This window comes from Phocoena phocoena, chromosome 3 (assembly GCF_963924675.1).
Source record: "Phocoena phocoena chromosome 3, mPhoPho1.1, whole genome shotgun sequence".
Lineage (NCBI taxonomy): Eukaryota > Metazoa > Chordata > Mammalia > Artiodactyla > Phocoenidae > Phocoena > Phocoena phocoena.
The window spans coordinates 24,253,435-24,264,716 of NC_089221.1; positions in this window are offsets into that span (position 1 = coordinate 24,253,435).

Consider the following 11,282-nt stretch of genomic DNA (forward strand, 5'->3'; position numbering starts at 1 on the left):
TTTGGTTATTTTTAGAGTTTCAATATCTTTAGTAAAGTATTTCTTTTAATTAATTTTATTCCTGAGCTCATGGAAGTGCCTTTCTGAGTTTTCTTATAGCTCTTTGAGTTTCCATATGACAGCTATTTTGAATTCTTGGTTAGTTAGATCATCATATTCCATGACTTTGTTTGGTTTCTGGAGAATTGTCATTTTCCTTTTGTGATACCATGTTATTGTGGCTCTTCAAGCTTGATGAGTTGTACCTCTGCTGGCACATTTGAAGTAGCAATCACCTTTCTTCTTAGGGTAAACCTTTTTTTTTTTTTTTCTGCGGTATGCGGGCCCCTCACTGTTGCGGCCTCTCCCGTTGCAGAGCACAGGCTCCGGACGCACAGGCTCAGCAGCCATGGCTTACGGGCCTAGCCGCTCCGTGGTATGTGGGATCTTCCTGGACTGAGGCACGAACCCGTGTCCCCTGCATCAGCAGGCAGACTCTCAACCACTGTGCCACCAGGGAAGCCCTTTTTTTTTTTTAATTCTAAGAATTTATCATGCTAGTAATTAGAAGTCTTTCTTTTGTTTTTCAGTAGGCGGCAGTATAGCACAAATTAAGTTTGTCTTACCTGAGTTGCCTCTGGCCGTATTTCAGAATGGGTACTTTCTACCATCTTTGTCAGAGGTGTTGTCTGGAACCCTTGTCACTGCTTATACCTCTGAAATCATATTGTCTTGCTGCTGCTAATGTTACTGGTGTTGCCACCTGGGACACCAGGATGGTGGACACCTTCACTCCATCTGGGGTCTCCTGGGTAACAGGCTCCACCACTGCAAGAAAAGGGAGAATGTGGAGGGAAAGCCAGGGTAGGGGTGTCTCTGCTTTGACCAGGGTTGTCAGGTTTGTGGGCACCACCACTGCAGATGGGGGAGGTTGGATTTACAGGTGCATCCATGGCCAGAGGGATGAGATTGCAGGTCCCACTGCCATCTGGTTCCCTGTGACCACAAATACCTCTGCAGCCAGGAGGCCAGTGTTGTGTATGCTCCCTCCCCTGTTGCTTCCTGGTTATCTGGAGCTGTAGGTTCAGCTGCTGCAAATGGGGGTCCAAGATTACAGGCACTGCATCTGTTGTTTCCATGGTTTTGCCTCCTGTCTTCTAGTCCACCCACATTTTAGGTGTACAGATATGTGGAATTCTCTGCTGCCCATGTATGTTGGACAAAGACACATTTGAGTTACGGCTATTTGTAAATGGAAGGGAAAAGACAAAGGGAACATCTCACATTGTCTTGATGCTGATGTCACCCTTGAAAAGCATTTATTAAAGAGTCTTATACACAGCATTTTCTAAATCAAAAATTTTTTGCCTTTAGTAGTTTAACTCCAGATAGTCACTTACTCCTTTTGTTATTGTCTTCTTATCCCTCTTTTTGAGGTAACTGCATTGAAATAGGCTTTGGACTGAAGAACATATTCATGGGAAATAAAATATATTTAATATATTCCCTTTATGAATATTTAAAAATATGCCTTTTAATATAACAACTAACAGTGCAGGGATGATAATCAAGGTTGGGATGTTTCAGAGGTAGAATACAGTGATGGATTTCAGGGAAAGAAATTTTCAGTTACACTGTACCAACCCCCCACCATCCATCATTCCATCTTCATAGGTCAGAGATGGCATGTAGACTATGATGTGATAACATTCATAATGTCCCTTGTGGACTTTATTTCATAATTTAAAAAATCATAATGAAACTAACAAGTTCAAAACAATTATTCCAAAAAATTCTGCCTTGTCTCATTCAGACTGCCCTCCTCTCTTTATTCTACCGCCAAATAATTTTGTGATTACATGCTCTCATTGCATCTTCTCTCTCCTTTCTCTTAAGCCTAAACATCACTCTTACTTCTAACCATGCCACCCCTCTATTTAAAAGCCATCAGTGACTCCTCATTTCCTACAGAGTGAATTCTAAACCACTTAGATTTTCAAAACCATTTGCATTCTGACCCCAGGCTGCCTATATAGTTGATTCCCTATTAGGAGCTCTCTTCCTCAATAGCACTGAACAAATAGCTATTCTTTTAGCCCAGTCTATGCTTTTCTGGGTCTATGATTCTATTTCTATTTTCCTTCCTAATGGCATGCAGTGCCTTCACTAAATCTGTAAATGTAAATGCTATTTACTATGCTACAACCATATCATATGCAATGGCTTGTCTGTGAACTTTTAAAAGTCACCCTAACATTCAATTTCTTCAAGTTCATATAGTCTATTTTTATATCGTTTTTGTTATGGACCTACACATCAAATGCTTACAGTGATGGGCAGGTCATTTGTTCCCTTTCACTGGAAATACGTAGGAATAGAACAGATATTTGATGGTACAGCTGTAGGAGGAATTATAACATTGCCTCTTGCCTAGGGATTTAGATTAAAAGAATAACCATGTGTCTTTTGATTCATTCATCCCTCTCTTAGGTGATTTCATGTATTCTCTGACAGAGTTACCAGCTATTAATCCAGTATCTGACCACTTCCCTCCTGGATTTAATCGTGCTTTCTGGAATGTTGATTTAAAATAAAGCAAATAAAAAATATGTAAAGAAATAAATCTAGATAAGTAATCACATAAAAATGTTCTTTCTCAAAAATCTGCTCTTCATTAATTCTGCCTGACAAAACTGCCTCTGATTGCTAAGCATAAACCTGGTGCTTTCTGATGGATACTGCTTCTCCAGCAGTCTTATAGAGTTTCATAGCTGACATTGTTACATTAAAAGTAACTGGGGTTGTGGAGGAAAAGCCTGTATTTCTATCAATTCTTTAATGTTATTTGTAGAGCTATGTAATACTGATGTCACATTTACTTGAAGTCCCAAAGTATCTATTTTTCTGTGTGATTTGGAGGGTGATAATAACCTTCTTTTTGTAGTATTCCTCCCATTACTCCTGTCCTTTTATTCACATCATAGCATCTAGTCACATGATCTCTTTTTCCCCTGATTTTCTAATTCTTTCTGGCCTTCATTTCCTTTTATGATACAAATTAGTCAATTATTTTATTGCTAGCAAACCCTAAACCTGATCAGTCTGTGTGCTATCCTGGTACAAATTTCTAGATTCTCTGGTAGTAGTACAAACTGTCGGTATCGGGTCCATGCTTTACAAGAGGAAGGCAGCCTATTGAAAAATACCTGTAATCCTTTCTAAAGGTGTTTTTTTTTTTCCCCCCTGAGCTGAGAAGTACACTGGTCCAAATTCAAGGCAAACCAGAGTGATAGAGCATAAGTCCCCCAGAAGAGACAGTCATCCAATGACATTAGTAATTTGTTGGATAAATACCACATAATTCTTGTTCCTTAGTTGGGAGAACTGAGGCATATATTTGATTGTCCCTAGACTACCACAGAGAAACTGACCTTTCAGTGCACACAGTGGTAACTGGTTCGATAATGCATACTTTATTTCTCCATTTTTTTCCCTCCCCATTGTTATTTCCTGCTACCCTACCAATATTTTATTGTATCACTTTCTAAAGAAGCAATACTCAGATCCTTGTTGTCTCGGGTCTGCTTGCAGGAGAACCCAAATCAAGTGAGTTGGAAACAGAAGAGGTCTTAGGAAGTCAACTCTGAGGATGGGGTTGGGGGAAATCATATCACTTGCTGGCCAGATGAAAGTAAACACTGCATTATTGATAGTAAAATGAGGTATTGAAAATCCCTGGCTTGCTGAAGTACTCCACTTTCTAAGGCTTTATAAACAGTGTGATTTATGATATTGGTGGAAAGGTGTCAACCAACTTCATAAATAATGTAAGCACTTAAGAGATGTAAGGAATGCTCTTAGATGGATCATGGAGTTGTCTGGCTACCATAAGAGTAATCACGGGCTTCCCTGGTGGCGCAGTGGTTGACAGTCTGCCTGCCGATGCAGGGGATGCGGGTTCGTGCCCCGGTCCGGGAAGATCCCACATGAAGCGGAGCGGCTGGGCCCGTGAGCCATGGCCACTGAGCCTGTGTGTCCGGAGCCTGTGCCCTGCAACGGGAGAGACCACAACAGTGAGAGGTCCACGTACAGCAAAAAAAAAAAAAGAGTAATCAAACCTTAGTCACAAGATTTGCAGGTAGTGTGATTAACTAGAAAAAATCAGTGCAACTTCTAGCACATGGCATGTTGCTATTGATTTGCAAATACATTCCTTCCAATCCCTCTTGAGAAGGAAAAGCAGAAGTATTTTGCATTCATCTGACATGATCGGTAGTTTAGGTTTATGATAGTGCCCCCATGGACATATTTACTCTGTATAGTACAAATGGACCTTCATTGTAGACATCCCACAGATGAACACATTAATCCACTCTATTGATGATATGATATGAATTGGACCTGGTAAGCAAGAAGTGACAAATTGTCTGGATGTCCTCATACAATACGTGTACATGAGAAGATGGGAAATAAATCTTACAAAGATTCAGAGGGCTATCTTTTTGGGTAATTTGGGGGAGGGGTTTATTTAGGGCATGCTGAAACATCCAAGGTAAACATATTGTGCTTTGTACCCTCTACAAACAAAGAACAACACTTAAACCTACTAAGTTTTGGAGAGAGCTCATAGCAAATTTTGGAATATAGATTGGACCCATTCAGCAAGCGCTTTGGTTACTTCTCAGTTTTAAATGGAACCAGAACAAAAGAGGGGTATGCAGCATGTTAATGCCTCAGTATACATGACCCTCACCGTTTGATTACTTAAGTCACTATAGTCCATGGTGCTGGAAGTATTTAAGATAGATAAAAATGTAGTGTAGAGTCTCATAGCCTTAATAAAGCTACCTAGGGTTCTGGAGTGAGATCATGCCATCTGTAATTGATAATTACTCTCTGTAAAGGCAGCTTTAAGCCTGCCACAAGGCCCAAGTAAAAGCTAAAGACTTGATAATATGACTGAAAATTATTATACGACCAGAGGTTCCATTATGAACTGTGTAGTCAGACCTAAGTCATGAGATTGATTAAAAATAGTACCAATCCATTATAAAATGGAAATGGTACATTTGGGATAGGCATGAAAAAGGTCCAGGGGATATCAGTAAGTTGTTCCAAAGAGCATTAACTAGAGTCAGATGAGCTATTGAAGAAAACAAGCATATAGACTGTCTATATCACTACTGCAGTATATTGGACCTGATAGCATCAGAGAGAACCTTAGCCAGTACTTCCAAATTAGGACTCAGAAAGCATCCAACTAACATCATGCATAATATTACCTCAGACTAAGGGTGCATGAGATATGACAATGACACATGTCCATGGGATACTCTGGTCCTATTGTATACTTTATTGCCTAGAAGCTGACAGATTAATATAACACTGGAATTACCCTAAGACACAACCAAGGTATTATGAAGGCACCCTGAAAGGTTTGACTGCTGTTCTCAAGATGAGGAATAAACTTTTAACTGTTGGCCATCACATGGTTCTGTGACCACAATACCTTTAAAAAAAAAAAAAAAGTTTAGGAACTAAAGGCTACAGTAGGAGTAGCTGATCCCACCATCATGCCATTGAGTAACATGGGAAATTTGTACTTCCATCCTTGTTACTGTGCTGGTGGACTAGAGATTCTGATTCCCAAGAGTAGATGTTTCTAATAGGAAATAGTTACTTCTAACCTAGCTACCCCTACTTTCTGGTCATATTTTAAGTACTCATACCAGTAGATGAGCTGTTATCCTTATGAGAAAATATCCTCTTATTATCATGAAAAAATATATTTGCCGCTACTAATTTGCACTAGAAAGGGAGAATTATATGAAAATTCAAAGATTTTACCAGGGTGTCTCATGGTACTCATGCCTAGTAATAACATAAAAGGACAGTTGCAACCATGACCTGACAAGAACAAGATACCTCAAATTTACCACAGAGATAATGATTATATTGTTAATTATAATGTAAGAAAATAGTAAAATACTTTTTCAAACAAAATTAAGTCAACTCAATGGAATGTATATAATTTAATGCTTTTCTCCCCAACTTTACCCTTTGTGGATTATTTTCCAACTTACAGAAATAATGCATGTAAACATTTTTATAAAAGAGTGACATGGAAGCATAGTATGAAAGATAACTTTTCTCCTGTACCCTTTACACCATTGGTGAGAAATAGCTGCCTTCAGCTCTCCTCCTAGTGCTTCTAGAAAGTATCATTTTAATTTTACAAAGTCTGTCTGCATAAAAAAATTGTTTAACTAAAATCTTATTTAGATTAGATCCATCATTTACCATTATAAATTATGAAGAATTCTCATAATTCAGTACCAGTCACTGTATTTTTAAAATATTTAATGAAATAAAAGAATCTATCTCTATTTTTTAGAGCTTGATGCATGCATGGCTAAAGGGTAGATAGGGAGTGGATGAGTGGATAGGTGAGTGGGTAGATGGGCAGATTCTTTTGACTTCTTAAGAAACCTTTTATTTCAAAAGGGAGACATGTCAGGTATGTTATCGGGCCCTCACTTGGAATTAGATTCAGGATTGAATCTAAATACTGCCTTAAGACTTCCCCATCTTATTTAAGTTTCTCAAAAATTAGTCCACTTCAAATCCTATTAAATCTATATTCTTGACCTCCTAATGTTCAGCTTCTGAATTTCATTATGTCTATTACTCAGCGATCACTGGAATAATTAATGACCAAATCCAGCATTTGCTTGTGAATTCTTATTTAATCTTTTTTCAGCATTTGACATAGGAAATTGATCTAACCTTTAAAAAATGCTCTCCACCTTAGCTTCCAGGGTGAAAATAAACATGCCCTCCCTGATCAACTATCTTTATTTAGACTCTTTCCTAACTCTGTTGCTATACCTGCAATTAGTGTTCCTTGGGCTGGTACAATTCTCTCTCTTTTGACTATCTGAATAGTCATCTTGTACAAATTTATTTACTCCAAAAATTTATATCACTGACTAAAAGCTGATGAATCTTAACTTTGTGTATACTTGTGTGTATAATTGTATCTTATAGTCATAATTTAATAAATGGCCCCCACCACTTCCAAGATTCCTATCCCTTGGTTATTCAGTTAAACACTAATCTAGGTACTGCTGTGAAGGGATTTTACAGGTATAATTAAATTCCAAAGTCAATCTTAAAATACAGATTAACTGGGTTGGTCTGGTCTAATAACATGAGCCCATAAAAGCAGAGACTTTTCTCTGGCTTGTAGCAGAAAAGGAAATCAGATGCAGTAGCAACCGCAGAACTTAAAGAGATTTGAAACACGAGATGGACTTGGTACATATTGCTGCCTTTGAATATGGGGATGACACATGAAAAGGAGTACAGGCAGCATCTGAGCATAGAGAAGCTCTCACCCAATAGCAATGAGACAGGTACCTAAGAACTACAGTCACAAGAAACAGAATTAAATCAGCAGGAGGAATGAGCTTGTAATCTGATTCTTCCTCAGATCCTTCAGGTAAGAGCCCAGCTGGGTACACCTTAATTTGGGGACATATAAGACCCAATCCAGCCACTTGGGCCTAGACTTCTAAACCACTTAACAATGCACTTGAACAATGCAGGAGTTAGTGAGGTGCAAAGGGGGCCACTCTAAATTAAATCCACATTTAACTTAGTGTGGACCCTCCATATATGTGATTCCTCCCTAGCTTCAGTTCTGTATTAGTAGATTTAATCAACCAGGGATTGTGTAGTACTGCAGTATTTACTATTGAAAAACATCGGCATATAAGTGGACCAGCTCCGTTCAAACCCCTGTTGTTCATGGGTTAGCTGTGAGGTAATAGATTTGTTTAAGCCACTGTTTAAGTTAATTTGCTGTGCAGCAATAGAAAACTAATACACTTGGCATCTCCATGTCCTTCTATCAATATATTATCCCCCCTTTCTCTGACAAAAGGAGATAATTTTTAAAAGTAAATAAGATAGTGGTTAACAACCTGCATTTCAGATTTATAAAGACTGAAGCTGGAACATTTATAGCCTCTGAAACTTGACACCAGTAAATTGCCATTAATATTAGTAGGAATACTCAGTTAATTATAATATTATATGCTCATTCATTCAAATTAGAAACTAGTCTCTCCAAATAAATTAAGTTGAATTTACTGATTTAACTTAATAAAAATATGTACACATACATATATAGTTTTATTCATTTCTCACTGTCTTTATCCTTATTCTGAATTCAGGTCATATTGTCTCTTATTTATAGTATTATAAAAATCCCAAGTGAGGTACTGACTTACCAATTGCAGCCACAACATCTATGAGAAAGTTCAGCCTAATAACTCTGCCATTCTTTTAACGGAAATCCTTATATTCCTTTCTGGTGTCTACAGTAAAAGCCTGGCCTCTATTTAAAACAAATTCCTCTGTGCTCTTCATTCTCAGCTTCATCTCTAGGAACTCTCCACTTTCCTCCACCACCATGATGCTGCAATACTTATATTGTAAAGTTTCATGTTTGTATTTTTTTCTTCACACTATTCCCCACATCTGGTTAGAAATTCTTATTTCCTTCAACTGGCTAAATTTTATTTCTCACCCAAGCTATACTTCCAAATGATCTGAGATGAGGTGCTTCTAAAAATTCCCATGCATGGGACACACCCCAAAATAAATAACCAAATTGTTTAGGGATGAAGCACTGGTATCGGTGTTTTCCTTTCTACTTCTCTCTAGGTGATTCTCATATGTGCAGGGTTGGAAAATACTAGTATAACTAAACTGAAATAGACCTAGGCGGTACTCAGCTCCATAGGGGTCACTCATTGCTTTCAGTCTGTATACTAGATTCACTGGATTTGCTTTTCCCAACCAAATTACAGAAAACCTAGGAGCAGGGGTAAAAAAAAAAAAAAATCACTTCTTGTTTTTGAAATATGAATCATCTCATCAGTATATTCTGTAATTTCATCTGTCCACTTCACTGCTCCTCTGATTTTGTTGCTTCTTGTATAGGTGAAACCTCATACTAAATTCAGTCATTTATTTATACATTAAGTTTTAAATGCCTGCTATGTGGCCAGAGGGTACTAGGCATTGGGCCTGGAACTGACAGTATGCTATGGGGAAAAATAGAAATATGTACTTAATTGTGCTTTAGCGGACCATGATAAGTATATTTATTTGATCCTTTTTATATGCAGTTAGCCTCAGAAGTCCTAGTGATTTTGACAACTTGATATTACTCATTATTGTGTGATTAACTTAGCCCTGGTAACAAGTAACGAGCATGACTTTGATATTTAAGGATTAACTAAATTGAAACGTTCTAATTAGGGACACAGGTGGTATTAACCTTGTTATAACTCAGTAAACCATGTTTCCCAGAAGAATTTTGTCAATAATCTTACAATGACATGGGCAGAATATTTATAGACCAAATTGCAATAGGACATATTTTCCTTATTATGGTCATATTACTTACATGAAGCTTGAATTCAGTCTACATGATCTTCTACACAGTTAAGGTGTCAAAATTGTTTTCTTAAAGCTCTTTCCATAGTTTCTTTATGGGGCATGCTTAAATAAAGGTAACATTAATTTTCTTCTTTTGATTTAAAGATTTTTGTAATCTCTTCCAAATTCAACTTTTTTCTAGTTTACATTTTCCTTTCTTCTATTTTTGGTTATTAACATGATCACAAAAAAATTGGGTAAAGAGGGAAATGACTCTCAAAACTTTAAGATAGCTAATTTTATTTATTTTGACTTATTTATAATTATTACTGGAAATAAAGATTGGCCAGTAACAGAATTAAATAATGCTTTCAAAGAATACAGTAAAGGCTATATTTTCTTTTCCTTGCTTTCACTCACAAGGATGAGATTTTCCACAAAGTTCAAGAGAGACTATATTTGTCATGACCTTTGGATTGTAAATTGGGTCACCGCAACCAGATGAATAGTGTTTACTAGATATAATAATTTTATTTTCCCCATCTAATCAAGATATTGAGAAAATAAAGTTCAGTAACTGATAATACATTTTCTCTCTATCTCTCCCACCCCAAATTGATAGAGAGCTATCTCTCTCCAGAGATACAAATATACAGATATCTCTCTATACATCTACATAGATAATCTCTATATCTTGATCTCTCTATATATACATTTATGTATGGATATATTGATCTCTGTCTTTATATATGTAGGTAGATATAGATAGGTACTGACATTGGTGGGTAAATAGGGAGATGAAATTATACAGATACTATTTGTAAACCTATTATCAATAATTAAGAGCCTATAAATACTTATATATCCATAGTGTCCAGAAGAGAAACTTGTTGCTAAAACATAAAGGTGTATTTTCAAAGCTTCCACCTGCTGCTGCTTTAAGTGGGTAGTATTACTAGATGTGTTTTCTACTGATAGCATGTAGATCTAATTGAATACCACTGTTTGTCATGGAAAATATTAGGCTTAATATTATCAAAGGATATCCACCTTCTTAAAATATGTATCAGCTCTATTTTCATATTGGTATAGAAAGTTTTTTCTTAATACCATCTTTAAAAAATACTTGCCTCTATCTAACTTTATCTGTATGATTTGAATTAAACTTATGTGATATTAATCATTACGTTTATAAAGCTACTGATCACTCCATTAGGCAACACTTGGGATCTTAATGTGTAGCTGCCATTTAAAAAGATATATATTTACATGGACGAACTCATTCAATTACCTCAACAAGCCAAATTTATAGATCAGGGATCTAAGTACAAATAAATGAGGTCATACACATAGAAAGTGGTAAGAGTTGGAACTGATTACTCCCAGCAAATTACTTTCCAAGGCAGGATTGTTGCTATCAATTTAGAGTACCCATGAAGGCTAGACCATTTTTCTTGATTAAAATATTGTAAGTAACAGTTTACTACTATGAAGAAAATCTTAATTAAGCAAGAAAAAAGTTGAATATGAACATGTTTTTACTATAGAATTTTCAAAATATGTACATCTCCAAATTTTATTAGTTTAGAAATCTGACATAGGCCAAATAGATTCAACAAATCTGAAGTGTTTTACACACATTATAAAGCAACATTTTATAGAACAATGTATGCATATTTTTTCTCATTAACATGAAAATCCCTAAATATTTATGTGACAAGTAAAAGTGTTTCAACATTTTTGAAAGCAAAATTGGCAGAATTAAGAGGTAAAGCAGATCAAGACGATGGTTGAAAGTTTTAAAAGTACTTCTTACAGCAACTGATAAAACTGATAAATGAATATCAGTAACA